Here is a 19102-nt window from a genome sequence, read left to right on the forward strand (position 1 = left end):
GATATAATAGGCATCACAGAAACCTGGTGGACTGAGAGCAACCAATGGGACACAATCATTCCGGGGTACAAAATATATCGGAAGGACAGAACAGGTTGTGCAGGGGTAGGAGTGGCACTATATGTGAAAGAAAGTGTAGATTCAAATGAAGTAAAAATCGTAAGCGAATCCACATGTTCCATAGAGTCTCTATGGATAGAAATTTCATGCTCTAATAAAAATATAACATTAGGAATCTATTATCGACCACCTGACCAGGACAGTAATAGTGATGATGAAATGCTAAGGGAAATTAGAGAGGCTATCAAAATTAAGAACCCAATAATAGTGGGGGATTTCAATTATCCCCATATTGACTGGGAACATTTCACTTCAGGACGAAATGCAGAGATAAAATTTCTCGATACTTTAAATGACTGCTTCATGGAGCAGCTGGTACGGGAACCCACAAGGGGAGAAGCAACTCTAGATTTAATTCTGAGTGGAGCGCAGGAGCTGGTCCAAGAGGTGACTATAGCAGGACCACTTGGAAATAGTGACCATAATACAATAGCATTCAACATCCCTGTGGTGGGAAGAACACAACTGCCCAACACTGTGGCATTTAATTTCAAAAGGGGGAACTATACAAAAATGAGGGGGTTAGTTAGACAAAAGTTAAAAGGTACAGTGACTAAAGTGAAATCCCTGCAAGTTGCATGGGCCCTTTTTAAAGACACCATAATAAAGGCCCAACTTCAATGTATACCCCAAATTAAGAAAAACAGTAAAAGAACTAAAAAAGAGCCACCGTGGCTTAACAACCATGTAAAAGAAGCAGTGAGAGATAAAAAGACTTCCCTTAAAAAGTGGAAGTCAAATCCTAGCGAGGCAAATAGAAAGGAGCACAAACACTGCCAACTTAAGTGCAAGAGTGTAATAAGAAAAGCCAAAGAGGAGTTTGAAGAACGGCTAGCCAAAAACTCCAAAGGTAATAACAAAATGTTTTTTAAGTACATCAGAAGCAGGAAGCCTGCTAAACAACCAGTGGGGCCCCTTGATGATCAAAATACAAAAGGAGCGCTTAAAGACGATAAAGTCATTGCGGAGAAACTAAATGGATTCTTTGCTTCAGTCTTCACGGCTGAGGATGTTAGGGAGATTCCCAAAACTGAGCTGGCCTTTGTAGGTGACAAATCTGAGGAACTGTCACAGATTGAAGTGTCACTAGAGGAGGTTTTGGAATTAATTGATAAACTCAACATTAACAAGTCATCGGGACCAGATGGCATTCACCCAAGAGTTCTGAAAGAACTCAAATGTGAAGTTGCGGAACTATTAACTAAGGTTTGTAACCTGTCCTTTAAATCGGCTTCGGTACCCAATGACTGGAAGTTAGCTAATGTAATGCCAATATTTAAAAAGGGCTCTAGGGGTGATCCCGGCAATTACAGACTGGTAAGTCTAACGTCGGTACCGGGCAAATTAGTTGAAACAATAGTAAAGAATAAAATTGTCAGACACGTAGAAAAACATAAACTCTTGAGCAATAGTCAACATGGTTTCTGTAAAGGGAAATCGTGTCTTACTAATCTATTAGAATTCTTTGAAGGGGTCAACAAACATGTGGACAAGGGGGATCCAGTGGACATAGTGTACTTGGATTTCCAGAAAGCCTTTGACAAGGTCCCTCACCAAAGGCTCTTACGTAAATTAAGCTGTCATGGGATAAAAGGGAAGGTCCTTTCATGGATTGAGAACTGGTTAAAGGACAGGGAACAAAGGGTAGGAATTAATGGTAAATTCTCAGAATGGAGAGGGGTAACTAGTGGTGTTCCCCAAGGGTCAGTCCTCGGACCAATCCTATTCAATTTATTCCTAAATGATCTGGAGAAAGGGGTAAACAGTGAGGTGGCCAAGTTTGCAGATGATACTAAACTTCTCAAGATAGTTAAGACCAAAGCAGATTGTGAAGAACTTCAAAAAGATCTCACAAAACTAAGTGATTGGGCAACAAAACGGCAAATGAAATTTAATGTGGATAAATGTAAAGTAATGCACATTGGAAAAAATAACCCCAACTATACATACAACATGATGGGGGCTAATTTAGCTACAACGAGTCAGGAAAAAGATCTTGGCGTCATCGTGGATAGTTCTCTGAAGATGTCCACACAGTGTGCAGAGGCAGTCAAAAAAGCAAACAGGATGTTAGGAATCATTAAAAAGGGGATAGAGAATAAGACTGAGAATATATTATTGCCCTTATATAAATCCATGGTACGCCCACATCTCGAATACTGTGTACAGATGTGATCTTCACCTCAAAAAAGATATTCTAGCACTAGAAAAGGTTCAGAAAAGAGCAACTAAAATGATTAGGGGTTTAGAGAAGGTCCCATACGAGGAAAGATTAAAGAGGCTAGGACTCTTCAGCTTGGAAAAGAGAAGACTAAGGGGGGACATGATAGCGGTATATAAAATCATGAGTGATGTTGAGAAAGTGGATAAGGAAAAGTTATTTACTTATTCCCATAATACAAGAACTAGGGGTCACCAAATGAAATTAATAGGCAGAAGGTTTAAAACAAATAAAAGGAAGTTCTTCTTCACGCAGCGCACAGTCAACTTGTGGAACTCCTTACCTGAGGAGGTTGTGAAGGCTAGGACTATAACAATGTTTAAAAGGGGACTGGATAAATTCATGGTGGCTAAGTCCATAAATGGCTATTAGCCAGAATGGGTAAGAATGGTGTCCCTAGCCTCTGTTCGTCAGAGGATGGAGATGGATGGCAGGAGAGAGATCACTTGATCATTGCCTGTTAGATTCACTCCCTCTGGGGCACCTGGCATTGGCCACTGTCGGTAGACAGATACTGGGCTAGATGGACCTTTGGTCTGACCCGGTACGGCCTTTCTTATGTTCTTATGTTTTGTTTTCAGTGAAACTATTCGCTTGAAGTTAAACACGTGCATTAGAGTCTGCAGGCCTGGGGCCCTACTTCAGATCTTCACTGTGTTGTGGATCTGGTATTACATAATTGCTTTCCTCCGAGTTATAGACTTTTAGGTCAGAAGGGACCATTGTGATCATCTAGTACGACTTCCTGCACGTTACAGGCCATAGAACCTCTGCTACCCTCTCTGAGTTACTGAAGTCCTCAAATCATGGTTTAAAGACTTCAAGTTACAGAGAATTCACATTTACACTATTTTAAACCTGAAAGTGACCCATGCCCCATGCTGCAGAAGAAGGTGAAAAACCCCCAGAGTCTCTGCCAATCTGTCCTGGGGGAAAATTCCTTCCTGACCCTAAATATGGCGATCATTTAGACCCTGAGCATGTAGGCAAGACCCACCAGGCAGATACTTGGGAAAGAATTCTCCATAACAACTCAGAGCCCTCCCCATATAGAGTCCCATCTCCAGCCGCTGGGGACTTTTGCTACTGGCAGTCGCCAATGGACCACATGCCACTGTAGGCAGTCCCATCCTACCATCCCCTCCATCAACTTATCAAGCTCAGTCTTGAAGCCAGTTAGGTTTTTTGCCCTGCTGCTCCTCTTGGAAGGCTGTTCCAGAACTTCACTCCTCTGATGGTTAGAAACCTCTGCCTAATTTAGATTTAATGTTTTGCAGATTTTTATATTGTTTTCTCAGCTCGGTTTGCTTTATCAGGAACTATTATTAATGCAGTAACCCCTAAAATGTGTTAAGTGCTGTACAGGCATAGGGAGAGACAGTGGTCCAGGTGAAGATTGCCGTGCATTTTATTAGTTCCCTTTTCAAAAAACTGTGTTTTATGGGGGATGAGATGGATGAGGAGGCTTGTCAGGTTAATTGGGAAAGGATGTAGGTGAGAAGGAAGGAGGAAATTGAGAGGGTTTAAGAAGGGAAGGGGAAATAAGGAGAGGATGGAGGAAGGACAGGGTGCTGAGGGAATCAGGCTAACAGAGGAGGGCTGGAAGAGGTTGGTGCAAACAGTCATGCAGTCGATTCTAAAGAAAGTACAGCTGGACAGTGCAGAGGCTGCTGACATACTGTTCTGTGCTGAATATTGTCCAGTTAAGGAAAAGTGACATAAATCTTGAATGAATGTTGAACACTTGGTTTGTCCTACATGTGAATGGATGGGTTCGATCTCCTAATCTGAAACTCTCAAACTTAAAAAAAATCAATTTGTGGCAATTCATTATAGTTGATGAGATAAAACATTTATTTGTCAAATAAAATATTCTAAGAACCTTTTTATGATTTCATTTAGATTTTTACTAAGAAATTCAGAGGCCTACTGGTTTTGAGCTCTCTTAAAAATATAATACTAAACAACACAGTCTATTATGTACCACCATGTCCTATTTGTCATTCATTCTGACATACGAAGTATTGTATTTGTTTGAACTGCACTTAGCTCTGGTTGCATAGTATTGTTTTATTCAATGGGATAATTTCATACTTTGGATTTATGTGTTTGTGTGTGTGAATTTGTGAAAGCTTGCTGGGTTAACTCAGGCCAGTCTGTGCAGCCTTAAATTCTATTCTCAGGAGGCGCTCCCTTTCTGCTTTGGCACTCATTTCTATGATTCTTCACACCATTGCTTGTGGACACCAAGGAAGCAGGGTAAGTGCTCAGATGGTGTTGTTTTATGTGGCTTGACCTTCACTCTGTTCCAGAGAATGGCCTTAACAAGAGATGGTGAGAAGCTTTTATCTGATGCCTCAGTTACTCTTTGTTGAAGGTGAGGTGATTGCTCACCATAGTCAGTAAATTTAGGTCTACAGAGTAAAGTAGGCATTGGTGTTTATACAGAAATTATGAAAACAATGGATTAGGGAAATGTAAAACTTTAAAAGGTCCAAATTCTTGGGGAGAGTGGCTCTGTGGCTCTCCTCTCCTTTTCCCCAAATCCCAGAGCAGACAGCTAAGCAACAAAGAATCCAGTTAATCAGGAAGGCCAGAAGACTAGTTGCTAGCCCAACAGTGAAATGTGATGGATTACGATGGATGTTTTGGTAAGTGGAGAGGCAGAGCATGTATAAAAGCTTTATAGAAGGAGGGATCAAAGGTCAAAAGTATGCTTGGCATAGGCAGAAGCCACTGTAATGTATTACTAGGTGAATTTAGGCCAGTTTGGGCAAAACTGTTCCCCAGATTTTGTCATATGATAATTCTGCACAAATCCAGTAGTAACTGTAGCACATACTTTGTATGGGAAATCAAGGCTCTCAGGAGGAGACCCAATATTGTAGCTATTTTTAAATGTGTTTATTGAGCAATTGAAGAGCTATCATAAAAACAAACATTAAAAATATTTTTTCACCTCACTCAGGAAGACTTTATGGAAAGTATAATACTAATCCGCTTTTTCTCCTGACAGAAGCTTATTTAACTGACCATATTCTATAAATATGTCCTGTAAATGCTTTCTGAAAAAATGGGTAATTGTGAGTTATTTTGTAATGTCTGTACAAAATGCACTCAATTATAAACTGTTCGGTACTGAATTAGGGTTAACACATAGTAGCCATTAGCCAAAACATATTCTAATTTACAAAAAAAGTGTTGCTATGGTAACCTTAATGGTATTATGAGTGAAAATCACTAACATTAATTAAGTCCTTTTTAAGGTACAGTGGATGCAGTGCGTATTACCCACTCTGTTAACGGCCTTACATATTGTTGATTTATTATTATAGCTGCAAGGTGGCAAAATAAATGTATACCCATCATTTGGACTGATAAATCAAGAAAATATTGGGCATTCTTGTCAAGAGAAACCTGCAAATCTTGGGGAAAAAACCCTAAAATATTGCATATTTTTGTTATCTGGTCACCATTTATTAATTTCTCTGAACCTAACAACGATGCTACAAGGCACTGTCTTTTAAACCCAATCAAAATTACTGATAAAAATCTAAAATGTCATCCTATCCTTCATTCTCATTATCTAAGAACTGAAATGAGTCAATATAACTTGGGGTTTTTATCTGTTATAGCAGCAAAGAGTCCTGTGGCACCTTATAGACTAACAGACGTATTGGAGCATGAGCTTTCGTGGGTGAATACCCACTTCGTCGGATGCATGGGACGAAGTGGGTGTTCACCCACGAAAGCTCATGCTCCAATACATCTGTTAGTCTATAAGGTGCCACAGGACTCTTTGCTGCTTTTACAGATCCAGACTAACATGGCTACCCCTCCGATACTTTATCTGTTATGTGATTCTTTGTTACTTAGTGTTTTAAAATCTTGACTCCCAAAAGATTTTAAAATATCCATTTTTAAAATTAATGTTATTTTTATTGGGGTAACTTAAATTATCATTATACTGCTAACTGCACAGAATAAAGGAATTTAGATAGACTCACCCCAACAAAACACAAAAAACTTCTTTTCTGTCTGGATCTATATCCCCCCACCCCATGAAACCCGGCCAACCCTCCACAGAAACCCTTGCAATTAAATATGCCTTGCAGTGTTCCCAGAAGGACAACTGACCTATGTGGCCAATGGGAGAGCTTGTTCTAGAGCCCCCTTGCAAAGAATGCTCTACCACCAGCCCCTCCTCTGTTAGATAGAGGATAATTTAGCTGGGAGACTATAGTTGCTGATTACAACCAAGGTAGTGTGACAGGGTAGAGAGGCAGTTTCTTAGGGAGGAAGGTCTCAAGCCAGTCTCACAAGTGGTCGGAGTCTGTGTTTTGTAGTAGGAGGCTCTAAGTTCAATTCTCAATATTACCACAAGGTTCTAAATAGCCATGAGGTGCATTGCAGTGAACACTCTGAAGTCCTAGATGACTGCAGATTTTTTACAGTATATTGTAAAATATATATATCCATAGGGCAGCTAAAGGGTTATAGTTTCATGCTGTTTACTAAACAATTGATTGTGTGAGTGGACATTTACAGGTGCCAGTGACAATGATGTATGAAGAGTTTCTTCATTTCGTAATGTCAAATGAGGGCTGTGTGTGTGGTGTGCTATTCTTGAGTTTTATTCTGAGTCAGAAAAAAAGGTAACCACAAAAACAGATTTAGCTGACTGAAACCAACTACATGTTCAGAATATTGCATTGCCGATGATATTTGACTCATGTATGGTACCATGATTTTTGCACTTTTTAACAGAAATTATATGGGATGTTCTTGCTGCTCGAATCCTAGATTTTCTTTTAAGAGAAGCAAAACTCTCCTATATGTCCATAAATACATTACATGATCTGATGTATTTATTTACTATACTGGCATGTAAAGCACTTTCAATGAAACTGAAAGACAAAACTGATAAATGGAAATACATTTAATGTGTTGTGTAATTACCTTTTGGAATTCATTACCACAAAATATCAATGAATGAAAGAAGGTAGCCGCTGTAAAATGAATGTACATTTACACAGACAATAATCACATACACAGTTATATTTTTATCCTATATATTTTTAAATTAAAAGATAAAACATTCCTTTTGAAAGTGGGGGAGAATTGTAAAGTAAATTATGAAATATCATTTAATATAAGGATCAGATCCTCAGCTGGTATCAATTGGCAAAGCTCCCTTCACTCCATGGAGCTGTGGTGATCTACGTTAGCTGAAGATTTGTCTCTACACATTTTAAATACATTGCCTTTAAAATAATGAATAAAACCACCTCCATTATATTTGGCTGATCCTCAAGCTATCCTATTTATAAGTGTCGAGGAAGAAGTAGTTCCTGAGAGGTTTGAAGCAAGAGCAAGTAGGAGCAATATGGGGAGGGCATTCCAAGCGTAGGGTTAATGTAGGAGCTGGCACAAAGCAACAAAGCTGAGTCAATCTTATTACCCAACACTGCTTGTTAATAAAATAAAAATAGTTGTTCACTAGAGAGAGGAAAAGCATAAACAAGTTAGAATAGATGATTGGTGTATACAATAGAGTGACCAGGATTGGGCCAAAAGAAATCTGATGAGGTTCAACAAGTACAAGTGCAGAGTCCTGCACTTAGGAAGGAAGAATCTCATGCACTACTACAGGCTGGGGACTGATTGGCTAAGCAGCAGTTCTGCAGAAAAGGACCTGGGGATTACAGGGGACAAGAAGCTGGATATGAGTCAACAGTGTGCCCTTGTTGCCTAGAAGGCCAACAGCATATTGGGCTGTATTAGTAGGAGCATTGCCAGCAGATCGAGGGAAGTGATTATTCCCCTCTATTCGGCACTGGTGAGGCCACACCTGGAGTATTGTGTCCAGTTTTGGTCCCCCCACTACAGAAGGGATGTGGACAAATTAGAGAGAGTCCAGCGGAGGGCAACAAAAATGATTAGGGGGCTGGGACACATGACTTACGAGGAGAGGCTGACGTGAACTGGGGTTATTTAGTGTGCAGAAGAGAAGAGTGAGGGGGGATTTGAGCCTTCAACTACCTGAAGGAGGGTTCCAAAGAGGATGGAGCTAGGCTGTTCTCAGTGGTGGCAGATGACAGAACAAGAAGTAGTGGTCTCAAGTTGCAGTGGAGGAGGTCTACGTTGAATATTAGGAAACACTATTTCACTAGAAGGGTGGTAAAGCACTGGAATGGGTTACCTAGGGAGGTGGTGGTTTTTAAGACCTGGTTTGACAAAGCCCTGGCTGGGATGATTTAGTTGGTGTTGGTCCTGCTTTGAGCAGGGGATTGGACTAGACGACCTCCTGAGGTCTCTTCCAACCCTAATATTCTAAGATTCTATAATAGTAGATTTTTATATAAAAATAAACCAGGAGTCCTAGGTACTAAAAAATTCATCCCAAAAGGGGTGCCATTTTGGATATAAAAGTTGAGTTCATTTATAATTGTGCTTGCAGCCACATCTTTATTTTTTCTGTGTGAAAAGTTATCTGCATGAGATGACCCACATGATCTTCATGAGATGCTGCCTAATGCCAGCAGTCTGTGGGTATCCCCACAACGGGGAACATGGTATTATCAGAAAAGACTTGTCATGTTTTTGTGGAATAGGGTGAATACAGGAAAAATATTCATATGACTAAAACAAGATGATTTTAATTGATTTAGAAGCTTTTTTACATTCTTGTTCAAGTATGTAAGCTTTTTACTGGAATGAATGTTCCTGTAAACATAAGCTTTGTGAATTAATGTTCATGAGCCTGTTTACTGAGGAAGTACTTTCATGGCCATGTTGAAAACCTCCCTTTTATTATTTGCACAATACATTTGCTGAACAATTACAAATGTTTTTGGATCATATGTGAACAGAAAAGGGGATTCTGCCTGTTTAAGTCATTCTACCAAGGAACAGAGAAAATAATATCATTTGACTTAAGTAACTGATGTGACTAGCTAACAATGAATAAAGAATACTCATACTGTGACAGGTTCACAGACAAACCATAGACTAAATTTGTTCACATGGTCTACTGGTTGAACATTTGTGAATAATGATCAGTCATACAAATATGAGCTGTTTTACGGGCCTTTTGAGAATGAACAGAAGGCAACGTTCACTGGATAAAATATTTATAGTGACTAATTCAACCAGCTCTATTTTTGGCATCCAAACTACACAGATAAAACTGATCCGAGGATGTCTCTGAAACCCTGAAACAGAAGAATGGCTCCTGATCCAAAGATATTAATATGCTGAGCAGAAAGTCTGTTGTTGAGCCTGTTGTAATACTTTGTTCATTGTCAATACAGCCAGGAATAGAGTGAGTGAACAATGTTGATTAAAATCAGAACTGTCTCCCACTCCACTAAGTCTGCAGTCTGTTGAAAACAGACTGGATGCAGTACCAGTATTTGGTGGTGGTCGTCTCCTGGTGAAAAAATGTCAGCATAAAAAATGTTTTCTATTCTGGATGAAACATCATGGGGAGAAATACCTGCAGTGCTGTCCTCTAAACTGCCTGCCAATGAAAAAGTGAACAGAAGGAACAATGAGCGAGAGGAGAACAGCTAGAGAATGAAGCAAAATGATGATGGGAGAAGAGTCCCATAATCTGAAAGGGAAGAGGGAAGAAGAGAGATGGTGAAAACAAGTAAAAGGAGACAAGGAAGTCACTAGAAAGAGACACCTATGCAGAAAGGAGAAGATATAAGAGAAAGCAACAAATGGACTAAAATTGACATCAAGAAGAAAAAATAATTCAAGTTTCCAGCCTAGTCAAAAACAGGCATGATCCATACCAGAAATTTAGTGAAAAGCATAACCTATCAGGATTTCCAGTCCAGATTCTAGCTGTGATCTTTGGATACACTTTAGATAAGCATTTGAGGTGATCCTGTTACTTGTATATTTTGTATGGATGACTGGCAAAAGAGACATACCCTTCTCATAGTCTCAATCTTTTCAGCTACCTGCATGTTTTAAAGTAACTATACCAAGGAGTTAATTCATTTTATTTTGAGTAATAAAATCCACTGATTCAAGGGCTTACATGCAAATCCATCTGGGATCTCATCAGGATGTGAAATACATCGTGGCCACTATTTTGGATCCATAATTCAAGAGTCAAGATCTTTTATTCTTGCTATTGATGCAATGGAAGAATCTCCATCAGAGTGGGCATGAGAAACTTATATTGCTAGAAAATCACCAAAAGATCTAAGGGTTGGAAAAAGAACTGTTTTACCTTTCTTGCTTCAGCTGTTTCTGCCACTGGTTTATCTGTAGATTTCTTCCCCATCCCCAAGATATAAGAAAGCATCTGAAAAGCAGAAGCCATCGCAATTTTATAGTTTATTGAACCCCAAATAAATCACAAATGTAATCCTTGGGTTTACTGGGAACAAACGACTTGGCTTCTACTCACTCACTGGCTCTTAAGCATCCTAGGTATCCTCCCATCAGTGCGTCTTTTGAAAGTTTACTTAGAGTAGGAGAAGCCTCACTACACAGATCATGTTCAAATCAGTGCAGCAGCTTCTCTTTCTCAAGTCAGTTTATCAGTGCCCAATTTCCAACTCTCATTAATTCTGAAAAAGTGGTTATTTTGACGTTTTCTTGGCACCAAATCCCAGAACTTTGTATTGAGGATTACAGTTGCTTTCGGACAAAATGTTATGGTCTGGTGTTTACATTGGGTGAACTAATCTACATTGTGAAAGTCCATTTAAAATTTACCACTGGTGGCTACTGGGCCTTCAGCTTAATGCTTAGAATTCCTGAAATGGTCTAATACAGTATTACAAGCAACCAAAAGTTTAAATTGTTGACTTCAGAAGCACTACAAGACTGGAACCTTGAACCTTTGAGTCACTGTTTGCTAAATCTAATTTTAGAATCCATAGAAAAGTCCAGTCCATTAAATAACATTAAAAAAATCCCCCACAAAGCTGTTTCCAAATTAAATAGCATTCTCAATATGTAAATAAGCATTATTGGAAACATTTTTTAAATTGCTGTATATCTGAATATGAAAACTGGCCTAGAAAAACAATATGAATAGTCATATCCATACACAGAGAGCTAGTTTAGTTCATGCCAACTCACCTATAAACAGCTTTACATAAATCTGAAAATTAATTTCTTATGAATTTCTTGCAATGTAGCCCATTTGCTCTAATCTGAAATAACCTCAAGTGCTCCTTCAAAGTACAAATAGGTTTCTTATCATTGCAAATTTAATTAATATGCTATACAATTGATATGTAAGTTGTTTACTGTACAATCTCTAAACTGGTATCAAAACTTGATATCTATTCTCTGGGAAATGGACTGAAATTTCTCACCTGTGATTATACAGCATTTGTTCACTCAAATTGGATTCTTCTGGCAGCAAAGAAAGTGGACTTAAGAAGGTAGCTTGAGCATGAAAGTTCTGGGCAGTTCAGCTCATCTTTATCATGTCTGAAAACAGCAATATATCTTCATATTGGTCTGTATAACCTGAGGAAATAATTGGCATGATCATTTCCTTTCTTTCAAGCCAAGAGCTGAGGAAAATTTACCCTTTTGTGCTGTATGATAAAAGATGGGTATGTGGCTCTTCTTGACTTTGTTGTGTCTTTGCAGAGCTAGTTATTGTGCTGTTTCTTTGCAATTTCCCTCTATATATAATAGGAAAGAAGCTGATCACTTATTTTTCTTTTGTTCATAGCTTTGGCTATGAAGAGAAATTTTTAGACAGCCTAGTATTGATAACCCCAGTGAAAAACACATTGTATCAAGAAAGTATATCCCTACAAAAATACCCAAAGTGAGCTAAAGAGCTCAGATGTTAGAATCATGTTTGAATAATAAAATCCATATGTTTCTTGTTAGATGTAATTTCTGATACTGATGGCTTGTGTGATTATTTTTGTGAATTTTTGCTAGCTTAATAACAAATCATTTCCCATCTTCTGGCACACTATATTCTATACTGAAATGGAAACACAGCAAAATAAATAAATAAATAAAATCCCCCCCTGCAGGTTCAGATAAAATATGATGAAGCCAAATTAATCACACACGATTAAAATTAGGAAAATGAGTTTAAAACTAGATAGATCCACCCCATGCCTGTTGTTTTATCCAAACTTAATAAAAAATTGTCTGTCTCATAAACAGATATGTGAAACTAAATTGTTTCTTTACTCTGGGGTAGATGCTGGTATGGGTGCTACCAGATCCCAGACTATAAATGAGATTTGGATAAATAGCAATAGTGTTCAGATCTAGAGATGAGAAGTATTGCACGAGGCTGCAGACTTTGCATCATATATTAAAATTGAAGCCTTGAACATGCAAGAAAATGAACAAGAGACAAAAAAATCCCAAAGAGGATACATTTGCGAAGAATAAAACTTAAAGTATATTACATCAGAGGATGACAAATAGTACATTCTTGGACGACAGCAGAAATGTTCAGAGCTGGAATCTTTTGCCACCCATCCAGACTTCTTGACATGAATTGCTTTTGTAATTTATGATAACTGTCGTGTACTCTTGAGCCCCAGCCCCAGAGAGTATAACTATAAGATAGCCATCATCAAAGTGGATCAGAATTGTGCAGTGGTGATCCTAAGCCCTCTTGAGCTGCAGAAGCAAGCTATGGATCCTAGCTATCATAGGCAAAAATCTTAGAGACTTTGAAGTCCCTTAGGACTGGACTAAAAGAGAGAGAAATTGAGAACCCTTCAGAAAATGAAGCTGACCCAGTGGATCTATCCTGTTCCGCAACCTTAATTTCTTTGCATGTGTTCCCTTTTAAGGACCTGCTTCTCTGATAGCCAGTGCTCGGAAGATACCTATGTACAACATTTTAACACAGATGAAGAGAAGAGAGGGATGAATATGTTTTGGTTCTTCCATGCTCACACTAACATAGTTGCAATTTGCATCTTGACCACTCTCAAATCTCTCTCTCCCAAAAAAAGGTTTCAAGACCTTTTTCCTTCTATTTCATCAGTTACAATAATTTGACAAGTGATTATTCCTTCCCTACTGGAAAAAAATTATTATAAAGGCATATTATGAGGCAATGAACAATTGAAACACACACCATTTATAAAAGCAATAATATAAAAAAGGTTTTATTATATATTATAACTTCATGGTATTAACAATAAACATGCATCCTTAGAGATCCTTCAACTATGACTATATTGAGATAATGCACACATCAATAGACAGAAGATAATACCTTAACAGTACTGAGTCTCTGGATAGTGATTGAAATTCTGTTCCTGTAACTCAGTGTTGGCAAAACCCTTGTGCCCTTTGGGGGCCCCATTGACTTCAAGTGGAACTGAACAGAGGTGCAACTGTTCATCCACTTGGAGATCATTTCAGGATTAAGGCCTCTAACTTCAAGACTCCATACTTTATCCTGAGTAATCCGAAATGATCCCAATGCTTGTGTCTTCTGCCTCTTTCATATGTTTCTGCGGCGGAGGTGGGGTGCGCTTAATAAATCACTTTGATGTTGTCCTCAAGTGGAATGTATTTTGTGGTTTGTGATAGCTGTACCATTTCTCTATATCTTCAAAATCCATATTCAGATTTAATTGAGTTTTCTGCCTTTCTTGGAGAATTTTAAGGATAAAGATTTGTCCTTTTGATAAGATTATCATGAAAGGAAATTCTCATCTGTATTTCAAACCTTCTGCCAGTAGTGCCTCCTTTAATTGTTTGTACTTGATTTTTCCCCAGTGTGTAACACAGAACTATCATGAAAAATAGATGACCTGTGTCCTTCACAAGAAAAATACTGAATACTTCTACCAGTTCTTTTAATTAATAATTATATACTATGATGTGTAATTTCTGGGGTGGGAAATTTACCATTGGAGCTCTGAGGTCTATTCTTAATAGTGCTCACTATTAAAAAAATGTTTATTTTGTTGCTTAGTCATAGTTGATATTTTCAAAGTCTAATGCCAAGGCCACTGCTGTATGTCACAGAATAGGTTTTATTTACCTTTTCTTTCTTTGTTTCAGTTCCTAAATCTTTTAGCCTCTTAACCACTTTTATCTCTTTCCATCCATAAGTGCCTTACTCTCTAGTTTGTTTGGTCTGAAAAATGGTTTTCCCCAACATGTTTAATCAGAAGGTTTGCACTGACATTTTGCAATGATGCTTGTTTTCTTTTATCTGAATTATTTTGTTTAGATGGACATTGACATTTGTGTTTGTATAGAACCACAGGAAGATGGAAACACTTTCCCATTTGTATGTTATGGCTGAACTTCCAAAATGGTTTCACTATTTTGATAATGGAGAAAAAATGATGCACTTATTTTGGTTTAATTTTGATGAAATGGTTTGTATTTGAAGGTCAGATTCTAAACAAATGGGACTCAAATTTGCAGTGAGTGTAATTTGTTTCATTGCAAAATACTGAATACATAGTAGTGGGCATTTTACCTTGCTGCTTTGAGCAATTATTGAATAGATGTTGCCATAGTATCTTGAGAATCTTCTTATATTTATGGGTTATTCTTATTCTTGACCTTTGTAGTTTTTTCCACACAATGAAACTATTTATTCCCCCAGAAAGAATGCTGTTTACCTAGTTCTATTTAAAAAAAAAAAGAGCTAGAGGTAGAAAAAGTTTCTTAATTTATTTTCATAGGCAAATGGTAAAACATGGCAAAGATATCAACACAGAAGCATTCTTTTTTTAAAGGATTTATTAAAATGTCAAACTCTTGGGAGATGGAGGCTATATGAAGTGTCTAAACAAACATCAGATTAGCATTTAGACAATATTCTGCTATTGTTCAACTGTGGAGCATAAAACTGGTGAATTGAATTAATTTGGAATTTGGCAGGAATTCTAATAGGTGGAGGTAAAACATGCAAATAATGGAGTGAATTTGAAGCTTGTAGAGACATATATTGGAATAAATTAAGGAACATCCTGGCTTATGAAAATTCTTGCAGAGGCTAGACTAAATCAATGCCAAGCAAGCGCACAGTTTCTATTTATTTGTGACATGGAAACTCTGGAATATATAAAGGAAAAATATGTTCTTATTAGGTTTGAACAGTGAATCTTTTTGCATAATGAAGACTACTCTAACCTGTTGGAAAAAATTAAGGTTATGGGTGGAATGAGTTCAGATGGTTTGAGCCTACTTTCCTCCATGCATAGATAATGAGTTGCAGTATCAGTGGTTACTTAGAGTCTTTGATAGCATTCACAGATAAGGAAAAGAATGGAGGATGTTTCATTTTTCATAGAGTGGCCTTCCCCACACAATGGCCTGACAGTTAAATTACTATAGTTTATAGACCATAAATTGTGAATAATTCAGCTCTTTTCCGTCACTTTCACATTGTAGATCTAATTAGGAATAGACAGACTATTTAATGTACACATATATGAGATATATGATGAGATATAGTGTTGATTCTAGCTGGGTTTATAAAATGGCCTAGATTAAAGAAGCAATTTATTTGTCTAATGAAGAGTCTGAACTGTAAAATGAATTGAGACCATACGACCAAAAGGAATTCATTTACTAAAACATTAAAATAGCTATTTTATAACAGAGAAATATCCTCCAGGTGTGTGACTACAGTGACATACTTGCACTTTGTGGTTTCTGGAGGAGCTCTTGTCCCTTAGAGATTTGCAGAAATTATGATACTCTCTTGTTTGAAAATTATTATATATTATAAACAAAGCACCAATACTAGAATTTTTTCAATTGCCCAGCATGTGTCATCTGTCATGAACATGTCCTGAAAAGCATTTTTCTTAACTAATCTCCTTGTCCTCTTGGTGTCAGTTAAAAAACTGTAGGTGTTATTTAGAGAACATTGGAGGTGAAAATAGCACTTTCAAATGGCACTCAAGCCCCCTTTTCCTCAGGGGATTCATGATCCCCACCCCAAGAAAGGGCAGTAAATGATTCCATTTGCTGGGATATCTTTAAATTCTGTGGGGAGCTTTAGGCTCTATGCACTAAAACAGTATATCCTCTAGTTGCTTTAGCTATTCCATATTCCTGGCCAGCAACACCCACTTCTGGCCATGTGTGAGCACGGTGGTAGAAGGAAGTGTGCCTACTTTGTATTGCCATCCCATGGTTGGACTTCCTGGAGGTGGCCCTCTCTGAAAATCATCACCAGCTTCACAAAACCCTCCAAAGGGAGGCTGGTAATGAAAGCACTTAAAGGACTATTAATGACAGCAACACTGTTAGATGCCAAGTTTAGTAATAATTTAAAGTCATTTTAAAATATGTTGTTCATCTTATCACCATCCACTAGTATCAGCATGTTCCTATCACTTAGCAATGGTAGTTGTCAGATATGTAAGCACTTTGAAAGGACTCCACATGAGTCTGAGATGTAGTTAATTATAAAACCTCCTTTGACTGAATTTACAATAATGGCTGGACTTTGTCAGTGATTCAGATGGCTGTCACTCTCCCAGCTAGTTATTTTGACAGTTCCAAATGCTCATTTGATTTCCCACCTCGTTGTATAAAAAAAGATAATGAGGTTACATCATACGTACAGCTGCTTTTCTTCCATTTCTGTCGTGTTGGTGAAAAATGATGAACTTTTCCCAGGCTGTGTATTAATTTATTTCTGCCAATCTGCTAAACTGAGAATGCCAGGTAGATCCTCAGTTGTGCATGAGCAAAGCTCAGCACAGCTGAGGACAAGGAGTACCAAAGTGGGATTAAGCTGGCCATGTTTGTAGTTCTTGAATCCTGGGGTCTACTTTCCACTTGTCTGGTCCCTGGAATAGTCATCCAGTTTCCAGTAGCCCTCAAGGACTGTTCCAGCAGATGGGAATTACTGAAACACAGGTTTACTCCACCCACCCACAACCTTTTGCCTAGCCTTGCCCCACACAAAGTGAGATGGAAGGACTGATGATGTAGGAGCTGCTATGGAGGCCTTACTCCAACTTCCCAGAGTGGGAGACCTCACGTGGCTATTTAAACCAAGACTGTCTGCTTTGCACTGACAGAGTTTATACCGTATCTAAGATGTTTGAACTCTACCAAAAAAGACAGACAAAAGCTGAGTAATGCTAATTATTCCCAGTAGTTTTTGCCTTTAAATAGCTTGTTAGCTCTCTAGTGGTCCTCACCATGTTCTGTGCTTTAAAAATGAGTCAGAATAGCCATGAGTATTTTGGGATGGCGATATGACAGCTTGTGGAGGTGGACTCCAGATAGGAAGTTCAGGAAAGTGCTGCTCAACAGAGAGCAGAGACAGAGACTCAAAGGAGCCCAGTAGGTTCTGACAAGAGAAGACAGACCCATAGGAAAGAGAGGCTGGGCTCAGCTTGAGACTGGGGTGAAAACTCTGTTTTTTGGACACAGATATTGCAAAATGGGTGCATTTTTCTCTAGTGACTTAGCTGGAGGGCCAAATGACTGCAGCAAACCACCGCAGCAATCACATTAGGTTGGAAGGTCAGGTGATCCAACCTGAGGGAAGAAAAACCGAGGCTGGACTTGGTCTGTAGTGCGGCTACAGCCTTGCATGTTTGTATATGGTTAGTAAATACAGTAATTTGAATCCAACTGTGTCTGTGTAGTTTCCTCCTATTTTTATTGTTGTGTAATAAGCAAAGATGCAAGAGGCCGTTTATTATTATAAACACTAAAAAGATTGGTTTGAATAACTATCTAAATATTTGAGTCATTGTTTCTCCACTTTGAATTGGCAATCGGGTTAATCAGCTTCATTGCTGAACTTAATTTAAGAAGAACCCCTAAAGTTGTACCATAATCTTAAAATATGGTTCTACTCAGAAAAGTGATGATATAAAAAGACACCTTATGCAACAGAGCTATTCCCTTTGTATATTCTGAAACATATCTGGGGACAGTAGTTATAAAAACAAGACTTACTGCTTTTTATTCTGGTTAGCAAAGAAGAGCCAACACAGTTGAGAGACTAGAATCTAGCTCATTCTCCATCTTGGGTATCATCAACAGCTTAGTGGTGTTTGTTGGTTCTAATCAATTATGCCTGTGCAAGCCCATTAGAAGGACAGGGTAGGTGAGTACAACACCCAGACCTGAAGAACAGTTCTGGGTAAGCTCAAAATCTTGTGTCTCTCTCCAACAGAAGTTGATTCAATAACAGATGTTACCTCACCCACCTTGTCTTTCTAATATCCTGGAACCAGGGCCGGCTCCAGGCCCCAGCACGCCAAGCGTGTGCTTGGGGCGGCATGCCGCGGGGGTGCTCTGCCGGTAGCCGGGAGGGCGGCAGGCGACTCCGGTGGACCTCCCGCAGGCGTGCCTGAGGAGGGTCCGCTGGTCCTGCGGCTCCGGTGGACCTCCCGCAGGCGTGCCTGCGAAGGGTCCGCTGGTCCCGCGGCTCCGGTGGACCTCCCGCAGGCGTGCCTGCGAAGGGTCCGCTGGTCCCGCGGCTCCGGTGGACCTCCCGCAGGCGTGCCTGCGAAGGGTCCGCTGGTCCCGCAGCTCCGGTGGACCTCCCGCAGGCGTGCCTGCGGATGGTCCACCAGAGCCGCGCGACCAGCGGACCCTCCGCAGGCACGTCTGCGGGAGGTCCACCGGAGCCGCAGGACCGGCGACCGCCAGAGCGCCCCTTGCGGCGTGCCGCCGTGCTTGGGGCGGCGAAATTGCTAGAGCCGCCCCTGCCTGGAACCAATCCGGCTACAACAACATTACATGTGCAAACTCCTTGAAGACAGCAAGGCTGCACATATGTCACTGAAG

The 19102-nt window shown here is 39.3% G+C and overlaps 1 long non-coding RNA gene across 1 annotated transcript in view; it reads right to left on the reverse strand.

The window, feature by feature from the left end:
- LOC120408513 overlaps window positions 1-19102 on the reverse strand; it is a 55700-nt gene that overhangs the window by 7799 nt on the left and 28799 nt on the right. Inside the window, exons 3-4 of the long non-coding RNA XR_005600746.1 lie at window positions 11689-11806; window positions 10590-10664 (exon numbers count right to left, since the gene is read on the reverse strand). This is a non-coding gene — a long non-coding RNA (uncharacterized LOC120408513). The remainder of the gene's footprint in view (window positions 1-10589; window positions 10665-11688; window positions 11807-19102) is intronic.

This window comes from Mauremys reevesii, linkage group 6, assembly GCF_016161935.1.
Source record: "Mauremys reevesii isolate NIE-2019 linkage group 6, ASM1616193v1, whole genome shotgun sequence".
Classification (NCBI taxonomy): Eukaryota; Metazoa; Chordata; order Testudines; family Geoemydidae; genus Mauremys; species Mauremys reevesii.